Source organism: Diadema antillarum, unplaced genomic scaffold (assembly GCF_040938485.1).
Source record: "Diadema antillarum isolate AM-2024a unplaced genomic scaffold, OU_Dant_1.0 scf00000137, whole genome shotgun sequence".
NCBI classification, from domain to species: Eukaryota; Metazoa; Echinodermata; class Echinoidea; order Diadematoida; family Diadematidae; genus Diadema; species Diadema antillarum.
In genome coordinates, this window is record NW_027271026.1 from 306,713 (window position 1) to 331,758 (window position 25,046).

The following is a 25,046-nucleotide window of genomic DNA, read 5'->3' on the forward strand; positions in this document are numbered from 1 at the left end:
AAAGCTCATCCTCCCCTAGGCTTTCGCTCAAAGAATCCTTTCATGACGTCATCCTCATATTAGATATTTACGCGTGGCAACATAAAATAGTATTACCCCCGCATCTTCTTGAGCACCGTGTGATTTTTAATTTGAGTGTTATCAAGGTCTCCCTACTGTCACAAAACATAGTTATTATCAACATTTATGTCAGTCGTAGCTTTCATCGCAATCCTATACTACATTTCTTTTTTTCTTTTTTTATTTGTTCAGTGTCAAAAATCTAAGATCTCACGGTGAAATTAGACATTTCATGGACACACTATGTCGGTAGATGTTTGACTACACCGAATTTTCTTTTCCTTTATATTTTGTACAACAGTGAATTGAACGACTTGTTTTCTGCAAATCTCACTTGATTTCTTCTGGTCAACCACAAATTGAGTTTGGGTACTTTATTCTATATGCCTACGTGTAATCAGAAAATACAATGTACGGAAGAAACCTTCAGACGCAGTATTATAAAAATGCCGATAACGATATCATTTATCGATAAGGCCAACGTTCAGTGTAGGTGTATTCATGAATGCACGTCAATAAGGGTGAATTTTACTGAAGCATTGTTGTCACCATCAAAAGACGTGAGAAAGCATCATACCGCGAATAATTGACTGATATGACCAATGTGATCAGAACATTTGGATGGTCTTGGGTATCAAACAGTCCTGCTAAAATGTCTGATTCATGCTCGTATCTACCTTTTATGTACTATCTACTTGAGAGTGAGACTGGATAAAAACGATCATGACTGCCCTGTTTGGAGTCTAAGGTGCAAGTACTTTATTCTCCGCTAGCTACAACACATATACACTGTACAACGATTGGTTACATAATCAAAACCTTGGGTGGCATGAGGAGGGAATGTGGAATGGGGATGGAATGACCATATGGAGGATGTTTATGTCGAGAGTAATGAAGCATGGTAGTGGTCAGAGAAAGGAATGTCAGGTTGACCGCGAGAAAGATAGGAGAGAGTGACCAAAGCAGTGATGGTGGAATGAAAACATGTGATGGTACAATAGTCTCATAGTTCAACGATATGTACAAAATTTACAAACACAATATCCAAACACAATACTACCAATGATGGAAAAAAACAGAGAAAGAACAAACAAGCATAATAATTAGACAGAACGAACAACTATTCTTTTGATGTTTCAACTTACTATCTTTCAACTATAATACGAATAGAAATTTCGCCCTGTCATTCTGAAGATATAGAAATGACTTAGACAATGCTCTGGAAGTACTGCTGGTTTCGCTTCGTCAGTCAATCTCCGCGTTAGATAACTTTAAATCACGGATATTTTCCGCGTATCCTTAACTGATTATGCGTCGTTAATGATGTTTATCACTGCAAAATGTCCACAGACCACGGCCTGTTTGCATCAAAATGAAGGGTATCGCTTGGAGCTTTGTGGTTTCTTCGCAGCTTCAGAGATGTCAGGGCATTCTCACTTGTCAATCCGCAAAGGAATAAATGTAATTATACATCGGATTATGGTGACAAGAATTAATCAGGCGAGAATGTAGTCTGGATTTTGAATTTGACGAATAAAAGAGCTTATATCCACCTGTGCTCTTTACATACCACCAACACCAACACCAACAAAATACCACGAACACATTGATGATACTATAATACAACAAGACAAGCAAATAATTCAATCTCCTTGATAAATTCAACCAAGTAAGTGCGTACCAATGAAAACGGACAGAAAAAACAATGGCAAGATCCTGAACCTGCATTGTGTAAAGTGAAACAAGTTCTAAAATTATGAACATAAATAGAATTCTGAAGACACCTTCCCTTAAGATTTGATGATTTAAAAGAACAAAATGAGAGAGGCAAACGATGCTAACAAGATGAATCCATAGAAAAAAGAAACAAACTATCGGGGAAAGGAAAGACAGTACACATTGTACAAAACATGAATTATTACAATATTTTTCACTGCAAAGGCATTGCATTAACAATTTCAAGTGTTGTTTTTGCCTATCAAACGGAAAATGTAATCCGTGGACATTCTGGTGCCATCATTTTGTTTCAAGGTGATTTTCTTTGATATACAAGTGGTATATATATAGACATTATCTATTATCAAATAGATAGCTCCAGCATTCATCGGTGATAAAGTTAGTTAGAATTATGAACATACTGTAACATATTTCTGAACATCCGAAGAAACTGCAGAGTATAGTCTCCATACATTCGTCCTTCTTTTATTCTTATTCTTGTATTACTGCTCTTTCTTCTCCTTTTTCTTGCAATAGTCCCTATCAATACTCAGTACCTCTTTCCCTGTCATATATTTTCTTTCTCCTCCTTGGTTGTATTCGTTTCCGTGTGAAGCGATATTGTTTTCAAATGCTGAAATGCCGGGGGGAGGGGGAAAAACAAGAAAAAACTTGCGCAATGAAAAGACACACATTACAGCTCTATAATGAAGGTTGTGCTCTGCTTTGAAATACCCAAACACATGTATGTATTTGCTAGACCCTGCTCCAAATGCTCCAAAATGGGGATCCCCTTAACTGGTGCAATCAAGACACGTAATCTGCCAGGATGGAAAGTGTGCGTCTGGTACAGACAAGAGGGGCGGAAACATCATGCAGTGTCAATTTACACGATTATGTCTATGAAACCACGGAACTAGTAGATCCATGATAAGACTATCGACCTTTAACTCACCAAAGCCTTTGCGGTTGGGAAGTCTTTTATGATTGGAGACGTTATCTAGCATTGGAAACATGCGAGTGTATTCTTTGTACATCGGACATCACAGCAAAATAAACATTAAATACATCACAGGTACACCACGGACATATCACAGAATACGAATGAAACTTACTCATATTAACATACAATATATAGCATATATGTAACCCTGCACCACAAAACAAACAAAAAGTCGCCAGACATGAATTTTTAGTTAAGACCGTATTATGAAAGAGCAGACTCTAAGCTTTAAAATGATGTATAACTCAAATCAAATGGACTCTCCTAACCTATCTAAATACTGGAAAGAAAGCACAAATTTAGGAAAAGTGTGAACTGAGAAGAGGCTCTGAAGTACAGTGTCTATTCAAGCGCTTAATCTTAACCTAACCGCGCTGGCTGTGCGATGAATGGGACAAAAAACAAGAAGTAATCCACCAGAGTAACAACAATGAAGGGATTATGACATTTAACTGAAATTAAGCATGCCTCATTAACACATTCTGTCCATAATTAATGCCAACTTTCAAAGCTGTAGCATTACCCTTTCAAAAGTTATTAGAGTTGAAAATGAATAGTGTGTACAAGGTATTTCAGAAATGAAAAGGGGACTCTAAAGACACGCCACCTAATCACACTATTCTACCAAAAATGTTCGAGATAAAGTGCTAAAAAACACACTTTCCTGCCCGTTTTATGATCCCAAATTTTAGCATAATGTCGACTTGCTCTTTCAGAAAATATGAAAAAGTCAAAATCGGCTAGGTTGACCCATTTCACTTATTTTCAGTCCTCACGCAAAATCAGTGTGTGCGACTTTTTGTTCGTTTTGTGATGCACGGTCACATAATATGTACCATAACAACATAATACATTAACCCGACATTTACAACTATACAAAAACTATTAATATATTTCACTTTTATACAATCATTCAACTCATAAATATATTCATTAATATCGTTTCCTGCATCATCATTATACACCAAACAATATATCACCTACATATCCCAATGTATGTTTTAATAATTCACTCCAAAAAAATTCCAATATATATACCGCTACCATGGCAGCGCCTTATAAAAATAACACAAAGTGTGTCTTACATAACTACGCACATAAATCATTACGCATTCCAAATTTAGAATAACATTACTTAAATACTGTGGAAATAATTCACCCCACAAAATTTTAGGAAAATTAAAATTACCATGGCGATGCTTTCTCCAACAAACACACACGAGAAACATATCCTACAAATCTACACACGTCTCAATTTCATCATATACACCAAATTTAAATTCAATTACTTCAAACTTGTGAAAATAATCACTCAATATCACCATTTACCCTAGATTTCATCATGATTAATTCAGAACTGATAAACAACACATAAAAACATCGCGACGCAAACTTTGCGACGAACCACATGACCGCCTGACCAACCACTACACAGAATCTTATATACCCTCTTATACACTTTGGGTATGCGGGAGTATAATAATAGGTACACATAATAGTTTCACATTTCAGTACATTTCCATGATATATGAATTTTGAGTTTGCAGATTGATATTATAATAGAGAGATGATACTAGAGGCAAAACTTGTTTGAAAGGGTCAAAATGACACAAAGTATATAAGATGGTACATTTTTGAAAAATGCCGTTTTTTTCCAATTATCTCTATTACATCTATTGTTTGATGTCTACATGTATGTCACATAGAAATAAAGCAAATAAGAAAAACATGTCTGGGTCATTAACAGCCATATTTACTTACTATTTTGCTAATTAAGCAAATTGCAGCCATGAAAACCCCATTTTATCCACTATTAGGTCCTATGGAACAGTAAAACATGCAAAAACTTACAGACATGGTTGTCAGGTGCATTTTGCACAATCTAAACGGTCTACAAAACATAGAATATATGTACATGGTAAAGCAGAGAACATGAACTGAACCAATTAATCAAAGTTCTGTGAGTCTACTTGACCCACCAAACAAACTAATCAGTTTTGAATAATATTTCAGAAAGGCATTAAGGTTTCACAATCTTATCAAATTTTGAAGGGATTCTTTCATGCACCGTAACTATAGATTCTGATCATATCTGAAAAGAATTCCATCTTTTCAGTCAAATAACACAAGTATTCGCAGTGATCTGAAACTGTCTCCATAAATGATACTACGTGGTATTGTACAATAAAGGGCATTATCCTGAAATAGGTCCCCACTCCAATCACCGCCATTCAGATACATTTGTATTTCGTCATAGCCGGTGACTGCTATCCACCTCCATAGACTTTGCACATGGTGAAGACGCACACGCACAGCAGAGGGGACCGATATCACGATTCGGCCCAATAAAGTCTATGGAGGTGGTATGAGCTACACCCCTGTCACCAGCAGTGAAGAAATGAGTGGAGACAGAAACCACGATAATGCCGATAACAATGTTGTCAAGAGGTTCAGATAAAACAAGGACCAGATCGCTGTAATCCACGAATCGAGACGACTAAAAGACCTCGTTCGCCGCACATACATGGATGGCCGTCCACAGATTGATACCGGCATTACCACTTTATCGCACGCGAGCGTATCGCTTTGCCATAGTTATGCACGGCGAGCCATTTAAAAAATGCACAATATTTACTAAATCTTGCCACCTCAGGTGGTACCAATAACCCATTTTTCGGGTCTTGGCCCCTGGACTAATTATGTGACAATTATTTTCGTGTCTGTGGGTTGTTTTTTTTTTCCTGATTAACAACAATATTCTGGTAAACACTGCCAAAAAAACCCACAAAACAATGTACCGTTATCATATCTAAAGTTCCTAATAAAAGGGATTATCTATACTGTTTTTATACTACCCTCTCAACAAGTACATCAGTTTTAAACAAAAATCACTCTGTTCATTTACAATATTATTTATTATAATGTATTGTAGTGTACCGCTACATTGTTTTTGCATTATCTTTCATTGTTGGATGGAAATAAAGCTACATTGGCGTGGCATTAGCGTTTTCACCGGAAAATGATGAATAATTGAAAAATACGGCAAAATCCACGGGTAATATATACTAGGGATATACACTGTATCATAAGCTTTGGATATTCCCTTCGCCGTCTTGAATAAAGACTAAGCGCACCGCGTTTAAAACAAAACAGCTGTGGACATTATAACCCTTTGGATATTCCCTTCGCTACCTTGAATGAAGACTAAGCGCACCGCGTTTACAACAGAACACCTGTGGACAAACCATGGAGCTACAGTAGCTCCGTGGACATAGAGAAGACAGTACTCTTCTTTGTGTAGCGGTTAGTCTCGATTCAGAAGTATATAGGGATATGAAAACGAGACCAAATTGGTTAAAAATTAATTTATTATGACCAAGCTACTCATTTGGAAATGCTATCTTAGCTTGATAAGCATATCTATGTCCGACAAACAAAATGACACCAAAAAGGTTTTGCCACCTCAGGTGGTACCAATAACCCATTTTTCGGGTCTTGGCCCATGGAGTAATTAGGGCATATAATCTACGGAAGGTCGTGTATTTCGACCACCCGACCCGAACGCGATCACCGATGGAACGAAGCAAGCCGTTTTGACAACTCCGTTGCTAGTGGCCCATTCTGACAATAGTCATCATGACAGTCAAAATGCAACTAGAATGCAGGCGTCACACCATCCCGAAAGTTAGCGAAGACAGACACACGAATACGGAAATTTTCGAATTCGGCTCTGATTGTGTAAACATCGTTGTAATTTAAGTAAGGGCATCTTATGCTATCGCAGGCTCGATCAATGCAGCAGGAACTTCGTGAGCGGTGACAATTAAAATCTTCGTGTAACCATCCTATTTCCTTCGTGTTGCATCTTCTCGTAATAGCCTTCGTGGGTAGTTCGAGAGCATTCGTGTGACCTACAGGCATATCGCACTTGCTTCGGCTAATGATCGACATTTGACCTATGATGTCGGGCCCCGGCCAGATTTTGGATATCTCTGATGGGAAATACTTCCATTGCAAAAAAAAATTAGCCGTGACCCTTTTCAGCTGAATAACACCATATTTGTGGGGCCCTTTGGGGCTACTGTCTGGGACCCCGTACAGGATAAAATAGCTGGCATTGCTGTTTTCATGATAAATACATCCAAAGGAACAATATCCACCAACTTTTGTCCGTGACCCCCTTCGGCTGAATAAATCCATTTTTCGGGGCCTCTTTTTGTGGCCCGTAGGCTTACGGTACAGGATGTGACTTGCCAGCAATTCATTTTATTGACCCTTAGCCACATCCTTATATGATGAGACAATCAAAAAGTGTGACCCTTTTCAGCTGAATAAATCTTCTGGGCCTCCGGTCTACATGGCCATAAATTTCTGGAACTATGTAGAAATTTCAATCTCGTAACTAGAACCGGAATTTGTCAACACTGACAAATTAGGTGATCCGATCTCTTCGAAAATCAATGATTTGAGTCCTGATCCCAATAGGCATGACCGTAAAGGTTTCATCTGTGGTTATGGACATTGGCCGTGTGATGTTTGGATTCTCATTTAGAAAAAAAGGGAGTCGGGTTTGCCATCTTTGGTACCATATTCCGTATACACTATAACGAAGATACAGAATAAAGTATATTTGACCATTGACCCCACTTTGCACAGCCAAGATGGCATCTGAGAAAGAAATGGTTATTTTGGGAAATGATCCTGGTAACGTGGTCTTTGTGTGTGAAAAATATTGGAAGGATAGGACATGTATTCACCAAGATACAGGATGATACATCACGTCGAAAAACTTCGCTTAAATTAAAGCTTAGCTTCGATGTATTTTCATATTTCTTTCTTTTTGCAAATTTCTTTGCAATAACACATGAAAGACATTCCCTAGTACCCCCATATTTTGCACATGTTTAGTTCATGTGACGTACATTATTTTATAAGGTAACAACTACTTGATCGAACACCATCTTGGGTAGGTAAACTAGGGTCAAAGGTCATAAAGAGGCCCCGAAAAATGGATTTATTCAGCCGAAGGGGGTCACGGACAAAAGTTGGTGGATATTGTTCCTTTGGATGTATTTATCATGAAAACAGCAATGCCAGCTATTTTATCCTGTACGGGGTCCCAGACAGTAGCCCCAAAGGGCCCCACAAATATGGTGTTATTCAGCTGAAAAGGGTCACGGCTAATTTTTTTTTTGCAATGGAAGTATTTCCCATCAGAGATATCCAAAACACCAATGCCAGCTATTTTATCCTGTACGGGGCCCCAGACAGTAGCCCCAAAGTGCCCCACCCCCCCCCCCAAAGTGCCCCACACACACACACACACACATTAGTTTCATTCAGCTGAAAAGGGCCACGGCTAATTACTTTTGCAATGGAAGTAGTACCCATCAGAGATATCCAAAATACCAAAGCCAGTTATTTTATCCTGTACGGGGCCCCAGACAGTATAGCTCCAAACACGGGTAATTTCTTTTGCACTGGAAGAAGTACCTATCAGAGATGTTCAACACACCAAGGCCAGTTATTTTATCCTGTACGGAGCCCCAGACAGTAGCTCCACAGTGTCCCATCCATTATACATGTACTGTGAATCAGCTGAAAATGGTTTTACAAATTCTTTTGTAACGTAAATATCAGGGCCTACTGAACAGAGATATCACAAACACCAAAGCAAGTCATCTTATCTTGTATACGGGGTCCCATAGGTTACAGTAGCAAAACACCCAAGAAATTTGCAAAGGAAGCATACTTCTGTATAGTGCACAACCGAGATGACCATATTACGAAAACCATTCATTTCATCCTGTACTGGGCCCGGTACAGTTATAGTCATAAAGTGCCCCTCCCCCACATAATTATTATGACATCATTTAGCTGAAAAGAGTCATAGTTGTTTTTCTTTTACAATCGAAGTAGGCCTTAGTTTACATCATAGATACCCAAAACATCAAAGCCAGTTTTCCCAGCCAATTTCGCACTTTTGTCGGTTCATTTGATAGAAGGTTCGAATTCGTAAAATGGGTATTCAAATTGGCTGGTGCCCTACGTTCATTCAAATTCGCCTTGACTTGCCGAAAAGGGTACTTCAGTCATTAAATTTCGCGAAAGACAGTCAAATTCCAAATGTGTTCATTCAAATTTACATCATGCTATTTCTTTGTTTTTAAAGGTGAGAACATTTTAGCGTGTCTTTCTATATGTGTCTTTGTTTCATCTATAAACTACTGTTATAAAGCAGTAAAAGTATCATATTTTTTATCTAGTATAATTGGATTTGGTTGTTCTGTAACGCTCCTTCTCTTTCATACATGTCATTATAGCCTATACGTGTACCAGTAATGCAGATTAACTTCATTTTTTATGGTCATAACAGCACAATACAGACGTATCCCTCTAGAAGACATAGAAAGAATTATTTAAAAAAAAAAAACATTTGAGGATCATAACCTTGACTTCCTGGAAATGGCCGACCGCTCGTAATAAAGCGCTCGTAACGGCCAGATAATTTGTGGCTTCTTACTTCTTCGGATTCAGTAAGCACGTTAAAAAAAAACTGTTGTCAAAGTCTTTTAAACGAATACGAAAACATGAAATGTTATGATGCTTACAAAACAATAGCTACGATGAAAGAAAATAAGGAAAGAGGTCAAGCATGAATATATCTGTTTAACTGACTGCAGAACATGTTAAATTAGATACCCAGAAATCAATTTGAATGAACGAGCGCAGCATGTGACCACGTGACTATAATTATGAATGAACGGATAGTGGAATGGTGCTTGTCTTATGAATTTCAGTTGAAAAAGTGTTATTTAGAATAAGGTTAGAGGTAATGTGAATGTTTCAAAATGAATTTGAATGAAGAGATCATGACATTGAACTACCATATCATCTAGGCGAAATTTTTGCTAAATTTAATCCAGCATTAAAGAATTGAATTAAGAGAGGTGCGAAATTGGCCCGGATGCAGGGCCCTTGACAGGTATAGCCCCAATGGTATTCCCAACCCATATGAATTAAGCGTTTTTAGGTGAAAAGAGTCATTGTATGCCTATAGGTGAAAAGAGTCATTGTATGCCTATTTTCCTTGGCAGTGGAATTAACAGCTGAGATACCTAAAACACAAACCCATCCAGTTATTTTCATTCTTTAGGGGCCCCCAGCCAGTAGCTGGAAAGTGCTCCCGTATTCTTTCATTTTAAGTGAAAAGAATCACTTCTATAATTTCTTTTGCAATGGAAGCAGTACTCAACGAGGTATCAAAAACACCGAAACCAGTAATTGCTGTCCGGGGCCCCACGGAGTGTTCCTAAAATGTCCCCACATGTAATTTCACTATCAAGATCTGCATCCCGATCTATTCAATCTGTCAGATTGGGAGAGAGCGGCAAAAGTGTACGGGGACCGGGAGCATCGTAGCAGCAGCGTTTGGGTGATGGGGTTGGATCTGGCAATTTTACAGATCGGGAGGAAATTTTGAACTGGTTCAAAATTTCTTCCCCATCTCACCATCAAGATTGACCTATTCTGAATCGTAGCTCAAACGGGGAGAGAGCAGTGACAGTGTAAATACCGCGGGATAAGCGTAACAATTCCAGGTTTTTCTGACCGTAGTCACACAGCGGCACAAGACCGGGAAGTAGTCTAAACTAGACACCGACGTGGTCCCGCTGCTGCGCCGCTTTCTTGATCAATTCAGCACGACCTTCCCGCTTCAACGACGCTCTCATTAAGTTCTTTACTCTCGTATAAAATCAAGGCTTGTTCCTACGACGCTTCATTCCTGCTTCGATAACGCTATTGGCCGCTTTAGCTACGCTGTTCCTACGCTTTCCCAGACTCAATTACGCATGTCTTCCGCTCTCGCCGCTCAAAAATCGAACGTAGCCGATACGCTGGAAAATGTTTGCCAGAACAGCAAAACTGATGAGGAGGAGGAGGACGTTGTCGTTGCCGCGAAAATGAAGACGAAGGATCGCATATTTAAGAAGAAGAAGAAGAGATGAAGACAAAGAAGAGAAGAAAGCAAAGCACTTTGGAGCTACTGTCTGGGGCCCCGTGCAGGATAAAATATCTGACTTTGGTATTTTGGATATCCGGTGGGTACTACTTCCATTGCAAAAGAAATTAGCCGTGACCCTTTTCGGCTGAATGAAACCAATATGTGTGTGTGTGTGTGTGTGTGTGTGTGTGTGTGTGTGTGTGTAGGGGGCGCTTTGGGGCTACTGTCTGGGGCCCCGTACAGGATAAAATAACTGGCTTCAGTGCTTTGGATATATCTGATGAGTACTACTTCCGATTGCAAAAGACAGTAGCCGTGACCCTTTTCAGCTGAATAAAATCAATGTGTGTGTGTGGGGGGGGGGGGGGGAGGGGGTAGGGGGCAATTTGGGGCTACTGTCTGGGGCCCCGTACAGGATGAAATAACTGGCTTTGGTATTTTGGATTTCTCTGATGGGTACTACTTCCATTGCAAAAGAAATTGGCCGTCGACCCTTTTCAGCTGAATGAAGCTATTGTGTGTGTGTGTGTGTGTGTGAGTGTGTGTGTGTGTGTAGGGGGGGGGGGCACTTTGGGGCTACTGTCTGGGGCCCCGTACAGGATAAAATAACTGGCTTTGGTATTTTGGATTTCTCTGATGGGTACTACTTCCATTGCAAAAGAAATTGGCCGTGACCCTTTTCAGCTAAATGAAACTATAGTGTGTGTGTGTGTGTGTGTGTGTGTGTGTGTGTAGGGGGGCACTTTGGGGCTACTGTCTGGGGCCCCGTACAGGATAAAATAGCTGGCTTTGGTGTTTTGGATATCTCTGATGGGTGCTACTTCCATTGCAAAAGAAATTAGCCGTTACTCTTATCAGCTGAATAAAGTCAATGTGTGTGTGTGTGTGTGTGTGTGTGTGTGTGTTTGTACGTAGGGCCTATAGGGGATGGGGCACTTTGGGGCTACTGTCTGGGGCCCCGTGCAGGATAAAATAGGTGGCTTTGGTGTTTTGGATATCTCTGATTGGCACTCCTTCCATTGCAAAAGAAATTAGCCGTGGCCCTTTTCAGCTGAATGAAACTAATGTGTGTGTGTGTGGGGGGGGGGGGGGGCACTTTGGGGGTGGGGCACTTTGGGGCTACTGTCTGGGGCCCCGTACAGGATAAAATAGCTGGCATTGGTGTTTTGGATATCTCTGATGGGAACTACTTCCATTGCAAAAAAAAAACAAGGTAATCGCCAAATTGTGTCTCGCCCATTCGCGTACAAGGAATTAATATTTTTTATAACTCCCAGAAGTTAATTGACCTGCTTATGACCTTTGACCTTGTGGTGACCTTCAACACCCTAAGGGACATTTACCATCCAAGTTTGGTCACAAACGGACAAAGGGATCAAAAGTAATGAGCCATAATCGAAAAGCGCCATAAAAACTTAACATTGGGCCCTAAAAATTTGTTGACCCCTTTCTGTGACCTTTGACCTTGTGATGACCTTTAACTCCCCAAGGGACATCTACCGTCCAAGTTTGGTCACAAACGGACATAGGGATCAAAAGTTATGAGCCACAATCAAAACGCGCCCTAAAAACTTAACATTGGGCCCTAAAAGTTTGTTGACCCCTGTCTGTGACCTTTGACCTTGTGACGACCTTCACCTCCCCAAGGGACATCTTCCATCCAAGTTTGGTCACAAACGAACAAAGGGATCAAAAGTTATGAGCCATAAACGAAATGCGCCCTAAAAACTTAACATTGGGCCCTAAAAGTTCGTTGACCCCTGTCTGTAACCTTTGACCTTGTGGTTACCTTCAACTTCCCAAGAGACATCTACCATCACCCAAGTTTGATTGCCATTGTAGCAACATGTGCTGAGTTACGTGTGATAAGAGAGTCTTGCAAGTAAACTTTAAAGGGTGTGTACAGTTCTGGTCGAGGTGAGGATTTAGCATTTAACATTTTGTGAGAAATTCAGATACCACTCTATGGGATGTCAAAGAGCATGCAATTCTAAGGGGTATCAAAAGTTTATTTGATGAAAATCGGTTTGAAAATGGCTGAGATATAAAAAAACAAGGTGAAACAAAGAGATCCTAATAAAAGGCGTAGCCTGTCACCTTTATTATTATCAATTTTTTGGGATATCTCAGCCATTTCAAAACCGATTTTCATCAAATAAACATTGAATCCTTCTTGAAATAACATGCTCTTTCATATTTCATAAGAGGTTTCTCATTATCTCAATTAGGAATGTTCAAAACATGAATCCCCACCTCAACCAGTACTGTACAGTCCCTTTAACGTATGACCTCAAATGACCTTTGACCTTATCATGTGACCTCTTACGGCACCATAACATGAAGGTACCCCCAGTGCATCCATCACCCAAGTTTGATTGCCATTGTAGCAACATGTGTCGAGTTACATGTGATAAGAGAGTCTTGCAAGTAAACTTTAACGAATGACCTCAAATGACCTTTGACCTTATCCTGTGACCTCCAACGGCACCATAACATGAAGGTACCCCCAGTGCATCTATGACCCAAGTTAGGTTGTAATCCAAGCAACTTATGTGAAGTTATTTGTCAAAAGAGAGTCTTGCAGGTAAACTTTAACATAGAAAAGAGTCTTGCACATACTCTTTAATATATGACCTCAAATGACCTTTGACATCATCACATGACCTCTGACAACACCATAACATGAAGATACCCCTAGTGCTTCTATCACCCAAGTGTGGCTGCCATTGCTGTAACAGCTGCCAAGTTATGCATCATAAGAGAGTCTTGCAGGTAAACTTTAACATTTGTGACGGACGACGGACGGACGACGGACGGACGCCATTTGGATCCCTTAGTCTCGCCTTCACCTCCGGTGGGCGAGACAAAAATTAGCCGTGACCCTTTTCAGCTGAATAACACCATATTTGTGGGGCCATTTGGGGCTACTGTCTGGGGCCCCGTACAGTATAAAATAGCTGGCATTGCTGTTTTCATGATAAGTACACCCAAAGGAACAATATCCACCAACTTTTGTCCGTGACCCCCTTCGGCTGAATAAATCCATTTTTCGGGGCCTCTTTTTGTGGCCCGTAGGCTTACGGTACAGGATGTGACTTGCCAGCAATTCATTTTATTGACCCTTGGTCACATCCTTATATGATGAGACCATCAAAAAGTGTGACCCTTTTCAGCTGAATAAATCCTCTGGGCCCCTGGTCTAATGGTTGTTAACTACTGTATCGCAATTTTTTTCCTATCAAGCTAATCCCGTGTGACGGGAACGGTTGATTCAACCAGCTTTCAGATTTATCTATAAAGTGGTTGTTAGAACAGTCGATTAATTCTTCATATTCTAATAATTCACTTTCGGCCCCAGTTCTAGCATTAAAGTAACCAAGAAGACAAATAGGTAAGTTGTAAACATTCTTCAGCATGATCAAATCAGTAGCAATGTCATCAAACATAGATATATCGTAATATTTAGAATTTTCTGGGTGTACGTTTAATAGCGGCTGAGCGCGCAGTTGTCTCTTCATAATACGCGTACGCGCTGTCCTCCTCTGCTCTCCCAAGCATGATTGACCTGTCAATCTTCTCGAAAAGAGTGAAGCAAGATGTCCTAAAAAAGGGGGGCAAATTACATGAATACCAGCAGTCCATTGCTCTTACTGAGTAATGAGTAATTACAATTACTAATTGGGAGGGATATAAAACAAATATACCAGGCCATTGTTCGAGGCACCGGTTGAAACTATGTGCCTTCGGTGACTTCAGTAGCACAATTTTCTTCGGGGCTGCGCCCCTCAGAAAATAGTGCTACTGAAGTCACCTCATGCACATAGTTTCAACCGGTGCCTCTCGGGCCTGGTATATTTGTATAATATCTAGATTTGTTTTTACATGATCATAGATGCATGTCTCTTTGTTTTTTGTTTTTTGCTTTGTTTTGTTTTGTTTTGTTTTGTTTTGTTTTGTTTTGTTTTGTTTTTTTTTTTTTGGGGGGGGGGGGTATCATACTTGAATCTTATTTTTGAATACAGTAGTGCGCCTCATCTTTTACCGAGTGCGAAATCTTGTTCCATTGCACGAATAAAAACCATACACTATTTGTTTTTTAACACCTCGAACGTCAACAGATGTGGTCCACACATATTCTTGAATTTAGCACAGAAAGGTAACCATTTTCTGTGAAAGACGAATGAGTAGCCGCACACTCACAGTCACCGTACCTACGTACCGGTATACAGATTACATGTACTAATCACTATAGGCTACACAATTCGTTTGACACGGTAGGACGTATGGGTTGCAAACAGCGTCGAGCTATACTCCGTAATCGTATTACTTTGTTCAAAGATTTATGCTGTAGCTGTTTATTGACTACAGGCCAGAGTAGCAACGATAGAATATCTATGCAATAATGTTTCGCTACTATCCACAGACTGTCAGTAAAGATATGTAGTAACACATCGACGTTTAACGATTTAATAAAACGACAATGCATGAGCGACTAAGGGGTTAAAGGAACGTTGCTTCTCAATAAAATTACTGATCCCAGATTTCAGTTGCAGACTAATAATTTGCTCCTGATTTTGCTTTATTCTCTTCCAGACATTCTGTGAATCGTATCGGGAATTCTTATACAGAAATACGATCTGTGCAAAGTTTTGATGGGTGGTCATTCAACACGGCTTGCAGAGTTTATTCCGAAACTGCTGTGACTTCCCTCTTTGCGACGCTTATCAGGCTTGGTGTCAGTGATCCTTGGTCGTCTATTGTTCGTTGAAACAGCGAAAGACGCTTACAGATATGAGAACTAACAGGCCACAGGAGAGATCGACCAACCCAGCGACGGCGAAGGCCAGGTTGTACGAACCAGTGGAGTCAAAGACAGCCCCTTTGGAAAAACGGAAAGATTCAATGGAAGAAAGAAACAAGTCTCACACAAGCAAAGTTGGATTCATGCTCTAAGGTAGAAGTCAAATGGCCCTGGATGGAAGGACTATTGCTTGACGTCCAACATGTCCAGTGAGCATGGGTATAACAGCTTCTGTTATAATACCATGGCTAAAATTGATACCATTTGTTTTTTCTCATTCTAATAAGTTTCCCTTCGGGGACTGAGAAATTTAAACTGATGATGCCAAGTCGTAATAGTTATATTATTCACAGTAATGATGTAACAATATTGTTATGCCCGCTATACAATTCTAAGAGTGGTGATAAGGTTTGATAATGTAAGCATGTACGCGTATCATTACAACAATATTATCCTCATATACACATGAGTTCATCGATATGAGTTCCAAGTCTGACTGTGAACACAGAAATGGAACGTAGGTCAGTGTTTAGGTGTCAATAAAGGGGAATTCCAGACCAAACAAAAGTTAGTCTGAAAAGAGATAAGGACAACCGTAACATGAAATTTGATCAAAATTGGAAAGGAATTAGGGATGTTATGACGTTGTGAATTTCGTTAATTGTCACTAAATATTTCTTGAACAATCAATATGAATATGGGGTACATTGATGATGTCATCACTCACAGCTTTCCATAACGTTATTCAGCCGGGAGTAAAATGATATCATATACTCTTATAGCCGAAGAATTGCATTTTCTTCATTTCTCTCTCCTCCCTCCCTCTCTCTCTTTCTCTCTCTCTCTCTCTCTCTCTTATGGTAAATTGAATTGTGACATCATTGATGACATCACAAAACCACTCATGTGAAATGTCCATATCAACTGTTCAATAACTTTTTTTCGCAAATATTACTAAATCTCTAGGATCTACTGTATATCTTCCTTTATACCTTCTAATCCGATTTCATCACATTTTGGCCATTGTGCTTGTAACATCATATTCTTTCTTTTCAGATTATTATTTTTTTAACCCGGAATTGCCCTTTAACAGGTTGAACATCGTTCGAATGTGAATGTCGTATTATCTAGCATTTGTCAGTTCTGTGTTTTATATACCAGATGTTGATCTGTTCTTGTCGTATCTTTGTCTTTGTTTCTCCGTTTGCCTACTCGCTACATTTTCCGTGAAATCCGGACCAAAATCATGCGACGGTATACTTCTTGTGCTAAGAATTTTTTTTTTCCTTTGCAGTATTCACAGTTGATAATTATGTAATATAATATTTTAAATATCTCATTATTTTTGATATGTCCAATGAAGTATTCAATTTCCTGGATGATGAATTATTCGATTCATTAAGACACCTGTTTGTAGAATCTACACAGAATAAATCTGACACATTAGTTACTTTTGACAATTTAGCTGCTAAGAATGTTAGTTCGTCTTCCTGAAATGAAATGAATAAGGATATTGATTTTTGATAACTGAATCACCAGATATTCAGGCAACTTTGTTGATCACCCCTGATCCGATTCCTCAATAGCAGCTTGCAGGCCTCATACGGTCATACTATGTTGCTGTAATTTTCTATGTATTTGTGTTTTGTTTTTGGGTATGCATCTTTCTGTTATATCTGTTCTGTAATGTTTGTCATGTCCAGAATGACTTTATATATATATATATATATATGTATGTATATATATATATATATATATATATGTATATATATATTTGCAAGTCCATGAGTCGATTGTATGAGCTGTCCACAATATACATGCTATTCTTTTTAGTGGATTCCTCATTTTTTTCTCTATTACTCAGACCATGAATAATGTAACATAGATTATTACACAATTGATTGGAAACTACATGTATATCCTTTCAATACCTCTAATTTTCATCAGACAACCAATTATTGTGTATTTACAATCAATTTTGATTCTCTCATGTAATAATTTGTTCTGTGAAAAAAGGGGAAAAATATTATAAATTTAATTGAACAGACATGATAAAGAGAAGGCTAGGCCGAGTGCAGCACACCTTACACTCTTTAAACACCCGAGTCAGAACTGACCCGGAACTGGGTCCGTTGGGGTCACACACCATTCTGGGTCAAAAATGACTTGGAATTTGGTCATGAAGACACCGAATGGGGTCACCCTGACCCAATTCATGACTCTGAATGGGTCATATCTGACCCCATTCCTTGTCATTTCTGACCCGGAACGGTGTGTGACCCCAACGGACCCAGTTCCGGGTCAGTTCTGACTCGGATGTGTTAAGAGTTTACGCTGTATATGAAGAGTTTGCTCGCAAAAACCGATAAGTCCATTTTTGAAGATTTTGAAGTACGGTCTCTGTCATAAAGTACAAAAAAAATACCTTTTAAATGATATATTGGTCACTACATACAAAGGTACATTTTTGAAGTTATGGTCAAAAGAAGTAAAAATTTTCTTATTATTCTCTCTATTTTTCTTGACCTTTAATCGCAAATATCTCCATTTGGAAAATATGGACTTATCGGTTTTTGCGAACAAACTCTTCATATACACCTCGCACTTACCCATAGTTAACCCTCCAATTCCTTCGCCAATTCCCAAGCTTAGGTATGCGAGTGATATGGCCTCAACGAGGAAAGAGTCTGGCACGATGACCTTGGGGAAAAGAGGGGTCAAGACGGCAGCAGCCCCACAGGTGAAGCCATTTACGATAGACAGAGCGGCCAGCAACGAAAACGAGTCAACGACGAAGTTCAAGAAGTACGCGACGGCTGCGCAGACGTGGATGAATGCATAAGTGAACTCGTCGGGCACCACTTTGGCTTGGCTGAAGAACCCGGCGAGGAAACGACCGAGAATATTTGAGGCGCCACCTATCGTGGCAAGCGTTACAGCCTCACCGGCGGGAATCCCCTTGGACAGTGCATTCGGAATGACGAAGATAATCCAGGAGCTGTACGTCACTCCCGTGAAAAAAGACGCAAAGACGATAATAAAGCTAGCAGGATGTCGCTGAAATAACTCAATGTTCACGGTCAGCGCCCTCGCAGCATCCAAACACGAAAATCCGCCACACGTCATGGAACTGACGTTCTGTTGCGAATGGCTAGATCCCTCCTCGGCTAAACTTCGATAAGATGTACCTGAATGCTGAGGGGGAAAAAAGCAAATCACGGCATTCTAAACATGACATTCTTATTTGACATTACTAAACAAATACGTGTATCTATAAATCTTGTGATACTGATTACTCCAATGTCGTTGTATGAACACAGAGACTAAAACATTTCTCCTGAGCAAAAATGAAAAAAAAGAGTTGTTAAATCAAATAAGATCAACCATCGCGTCCCTTCCTAATTGTATGGATTACTTTAACTCATTTCATCATGACAGCACACCACCGGTGGGCTAGTGTGTGGTGTCCAAATTGGAGACACGACATTTGCTCCTGCGATAATTTCTCCGGTGTTATTTTCTCAAAATACTTGGGGTTAGGGTTGTGAAAGAGTTTTAGATTATTTAAAGTTTGATGCGAGGATAAGAATTAGGGTTGGGGTTTGCGAACATGTTTGTAAGCAGAATTTATGTTTGGCTTAGCGAGCAGGTATTTCATCGGGCAATTGTCGCTGGGAGCAATTGATGTCATGGAACAGTCCAAATGACTGATTGTTACGTGATTTTAGTTTTACTTTGCTCTACAGTACAGTACTGAATTTCTGTACAAACGTTTTTGCAAATTTCGCTCATTTTTGGCGTATCCGGAATACACCAACCCCTCCCACAAACGCACACACACACACACACACACGCGCATACATACACAGTATGCATTGCTGTTCTTGCAGATACAAATTCATAAAACATGATTTGTGTAATGTATGTTTTGTATCATGTTTCACTCTTTTGTTGAATGTAAAAAAATAATAATAATTGAATTGCATTGAATGATTGTGGCAGATACCCGAGGATCACTCTCAGCTACAGTTCGTTCACCACGTGGTCGAAGGAGGGCGCAACTGACGAGGGCGTGAAGACTGAATCCACCCATGACGAGCATAGCGCCTCTCCAGCCGTAGGTCAGCCGGAGCTCTTCGGCTACAACCGGAAGTGTCATCATTCCTAGCCCTCCAGCAGTAAATATCACACTCGTAGTGACTTCGAACATGTCAGGGAAGTACTCCAACAAGCTCATATGCGTTGGGAATGTGACAAGGCCATATCCCATTCCTGCGTTAATGCATCAGGACCCGGGGATGGGGGTGGGGATAGGGGTGGGGATGGGGTGGGGGTGGTAGAAAATAATAGAAAACATCACGTCCTAAAAATACTGTCGACTTCAAGTCGTCTTTGTTTGTAAGAGAAGAAAAAGCTGCTACGATGACAATAAATCATATTTCATGATCAAAGAAACCCATTGTAATAATTTCACTATTTACATCAATGTTGTATCGAGTGTTGAAAGGGGACATTTTTGTGGGGAAGATAGCTTCATTTCCCAGTTGAAGTTCACTAAGATTGATGAAAAATTATGAAAAAAAAAAACATACAGCATGGTTAAAATCAAACTAAATCGAGTGCAGAAAATCAGATCATCAAACAAATAGGAAGGATTAAACATGGCATGCGTCGTCATGAAACAGGGACAATGATTCTGAGCACACGTGAAAATAAAATGTTTGCGGTGATGACCTCAACACCTACATAATGCATGCAGTTACACAGGTATTTATTTAAAAAAAAATTAAATACAATGGAGAAAGTAACAGTTTGATATTGTGTAATGATTCACTATATACGAGGTTACTGCAAACGAATTATGCTATGAGTTCTACAGAACTTTTTTTTTTTGCCTTTTACTATGAAAGTAGAAATTTAGTGCAAATTGGACTTGTTGTTGTTTTTTATTGATTTACCTCAGATAGCTTGCTAGCTCTGCTTGGGGCAATCAGGGAAGCCTCCCTGGTGCAATAAACGGCACTAATTCACTAACTCAAAGTATGTCTTGTATTGCATCACTGATGTATCGAAAACAGAAGAGGAAAAAAAGGATAATCGAAAAAAAAAAACCCAGCAACAACAAGAAATCATGCCGAAGACATCGAATGGCTGCAAGGCTTACCTGATATTACGAGAGCTAGAAGGAAGTGGTAACCCTTCGTCGCAAACGAGGATGCAAGGTACCCCAAAGTCCCGATAAGACAACCAGTCATGGTGAGCTGTCTCAGTGAAGTTAAGCGCATTAACGCAGGACAGACGAAGGCTGACATGGAATATTATAGATTACACGGGAGTTAAGGTTTCTCCCACTCTTTTCCTAATCTTAGGTATTTATACCCCAAGGGGTCTCCTGCCAAGTTTGGTCAAATTCCGGCCACCATTTTACAAGAAAGACGTCGGACGTCGGACGACCCACTGATGCCGAACTGTGCCCGATGGGAACATTCTCAATGAGCCATTCGCTTTAGGTGAGTTTAACACACAAACACACACATGCACACACACACACACACACACACACACACACACTCACTAACACATTATACACATGCAAACACAATCCAATAGAAAACAAAACAAAAAATTAACTAGAGCTATCACTCATTTGATTAATATACCCTCACCAACAACTGAGGGAATTAGTTCAACCAGGATTACTTTCTTTTTACTTTTTAGTGGGACAAATGTTACCATGGCAATGCACTGTTAAAAAGAGAATAAATGTATTGCTAACTGTTAGTCACATGTCCCACATCTCAAGTCAAGTGCTCAAGAGCTGAGTGAGCAAGATAAATAAACTGACGATTCATATGGTTTTCATTAAAAATTGTGTTACCATGGCAACACAATGTTAGACATTAAGAAAAAACGAATTTTTCAAAACTATATATCATAGCCGTGACATGTGCCAAATTTCAAGTCCAATGCTAAAGGGCTGAGGGGCTTAGTTGAATTCACAATATTAATGTATCATTTTCATTCAAAATATACCGTTACCATGGCAACACATTTTCCACATTGACAAAAGATAATTTTTGCACATCTAGGTAATGTAGATGTAACATGTGCTAAATTTGAAGCTAAAATGCTCTAAAACGGAGAGAGAGGAGAATCGAAATGTTTGTATGACTTTCATTCAAAATACACTGTTACCATGGCAACTCATTGTTCAACAATGATGAAATATGAAGCTTGCATATTTCTGTACCATAGTGGTTGCATATGCCAAATTTCAAGCCAAATGCTCAAAGACTGAGGGAGTTACCTGAATCCACAATATTTGTGTATGATTTTCATTCAAAATGAGCTGTAACCATGGAAACGGATTGATCAACAAGAACAAAAGGTCAAATTTTCACATGTACATACCATAGTGGCCAGATGTACCAAATTTCAAGCTAAATGCTCAAAGACTGAAGGAGTTAGCTGAATCCACAATTTGGTGAAAAATGTTATTCCCATGGCAACGCATTGTTCAACACAATTTGCTAAGTGTCACATGTAAAATTTCAAGCTAAATTTGTACATCAATGTATGATTTTCATTCAAAATAGTGCAACACATTGATCACATGTGCACATCTACTTACAATAATTCAAGCACTAAATGCTCAAAGACTGAGGGAGTTAACTGAATCCACAATATTTTTGTATGATTTTCATTCAAAATATGCTGTTACCATGGCAACACATTGATCAACAATGACGAAAGATTACGTATGCACATCTACTTACAATAATGGTCACATGCGCACAATTTCAAGCCAAATGCTCAAAGACTGAGGGAGTTAGCTGAATCCACAATATTTTTGTATGATTTTCATTCAAAATATGCCGTTACCATGGCAACACATTGATCACACCTGACGAAAGATTATGTTTACACATCTATGTACCACAGTGGTCATGTGTACCAAATTTCAAGCTAAATGCTCAAAGACAAAGGGAGTTAGCTGAACCCACAATACTTTTGCATGCTTTAATTAGTAAAAAAAAAGCTGTTACCATGGCAACACATTGTTCAACATTGACGAAAGATTAGGTTTGCACATCTATACACTACAGTGGCCACGTGTGCCAAATTTCAAGTCGAATGCTCTATGACTGAGGGAGTTAACTGAATCCACAATATTTTCGTATGATTTCATTCAAACTATGCTGTTCCATGGCAACGCATTGATCAACTATGACGAAAGAGTAAGTATACACATCTACGTACCATAGTGGTAACATGAGCCAATTTTCAAGCCAAATGCTTAAAAACTAAAGGAGTTAGGTTAATCAACACATTTTTGTATGATTGGTAAAAAAAAAAATTGCTGTTGCCATGGCAACATATTTATTAACGCACACATAAAAGGTGTTTTGCACAACTACACATTACATTGATCGCATATCCCAAATTCAAACTGAATTGCTACAAAACAGAGAGTAGTTCGATCCACAAAATGTTGTAAGATGTTGTAAAAATATGCCATTGCCATGGCAACGCATTATGCGATACTAACGAAAAAGGTGTCTTGCACATCTACCTTTGATATCGGTCACACATGCCAAATGTTGGGTCAATTGCTCAAAAAAAAATGAGAGAGGAGTTAGATTTTGCAACGGACCGACCGCCCCACCGCCGACCGACCGATCGACCGGCCACCCGACCTCAGAGTGATTCCTATATACCCCCATACACACTATGTGTGGGTGGGGGGTATAAAAAGGGCAATGCTAATACAAAAAGGCAACGAGAGGCCAACCCACGTGACAGAGGGGTCATCCCACGAGACCGAAACCCGAGTCATACAACCCATGAGCTCCACACTAGGAAAATGAGGACCCAAAGTTTGATACTAGGTAAAGAAGACCCAGTAGTTTGACACTACGGAAATAATGCTCACGAGTTCGACACTACGCAAAAAAAGACTCGCGAGTCCGACACAACGTGAAAAGAGCCCACGGGACCGACACAAGGCAAATAAGACCACGAGTCCGACACTAGGCCAAAAAAAAAAAAAAAATATCCACGATTTCCACAGGATAAACAGTGCCATCTATATGCCAACTACAAGTATGTTTTTGTACAGGGTGTTGCATTAATAACAAAAGGGGAAATGATAGGCCTTTGGGGCAGTTCTTTCACGCTGCCAGGAGCGAAAATTAGAACATTGTACTTCTCATGGGCACCCCTCTACCCCCCCCCCCCCCCGAATAAAAAAGACAAGAAAATGATATACGGCTTCAAGTTTACAGCTGCGGGTCTATGATAAAGACGTTGTAATCTATAGGCTTTCTTCATTTCTTGCTAGAAGTGGTAGATGGGCCGGAAGTCATTTTTCCCCTTTTCTCTCTCTCTCTCTCTCTCTCTTCACTAGTTAAGTATTTACACATATCCTATCCGTCTGTGGAGAAGTGTTAGAATTAAGACAAACAATATGATATCATTTTTAACTATGCTGTATCTGTGTATGAAATCATATCAATTGATGAAAACTTTTGATAACGCAGCGATTATTCCTCGATTTGTGGTTTTTGTTTCTAGTATGTATCCTCAATAACAGTGAATTTTCGAAGAAATAAAAAGCTGTTCACATGGATGAATCTTCTTTTCCTGCATCATAACAAATGTCTTGATAGACGCTTGCGTTATTTGCAGATAATTCATACTAAAACCATACATTCGCTGATTACAGAACCTGTAAAGGTGCGCACTTCGACCTGGACCATTTTGTAAAACATTTCCTTGTAAATTTCATTTCACAACCAAACGTTTTTTTCTAGAAGGTTGATTTGATTGTGCGAATCATTTCATGTTTGTTTGTTGTTATTTTTAATTGCTTTATTTATTTTTATATGCTTTACGGGAAGGGAATAATAATAATAATAATAATAATAATGATAATAATAATAATAATGATAATAATAATGGACGGTAATGGCCGGTACAAATTACCAAAAATAAAGCACCCCAAAACTACTACTATACTGAGGCAATACATGTTTAGAAATGTTTTGATGTCGATAGATAACAGAAGACAAAATAATCGATAGGCGTCTTGATTATCAACAGAAATGCTGTTGTGCCTCCGAGTGGAGCGGTCCGTGGCTGAAGACAGTATAGGTTTTTGCAGTCATTTCCGTACGTTTGTCATTCAATTTGTAAACGGGATAATTAGAAACTACATACATACGTCATTCCAAAGTGCTGTGTTTATGTACAGATCCCATTCCCATGAACTCCTCACCAAACTGTAAAACATGCTCCGTTTTATCTCAGCTATTCATAGTTTTCCAACCAGAACCGCTACAAAAGTGCACCGGGAAAAGCCAAGAACTGCCCTTGCCCATCGATCCATATACGCTGGTTCTGACAACTGGAATTCTTCTTCTCATGAAATGTGACAGTGCAAAACCTAAAATACTTTTAGA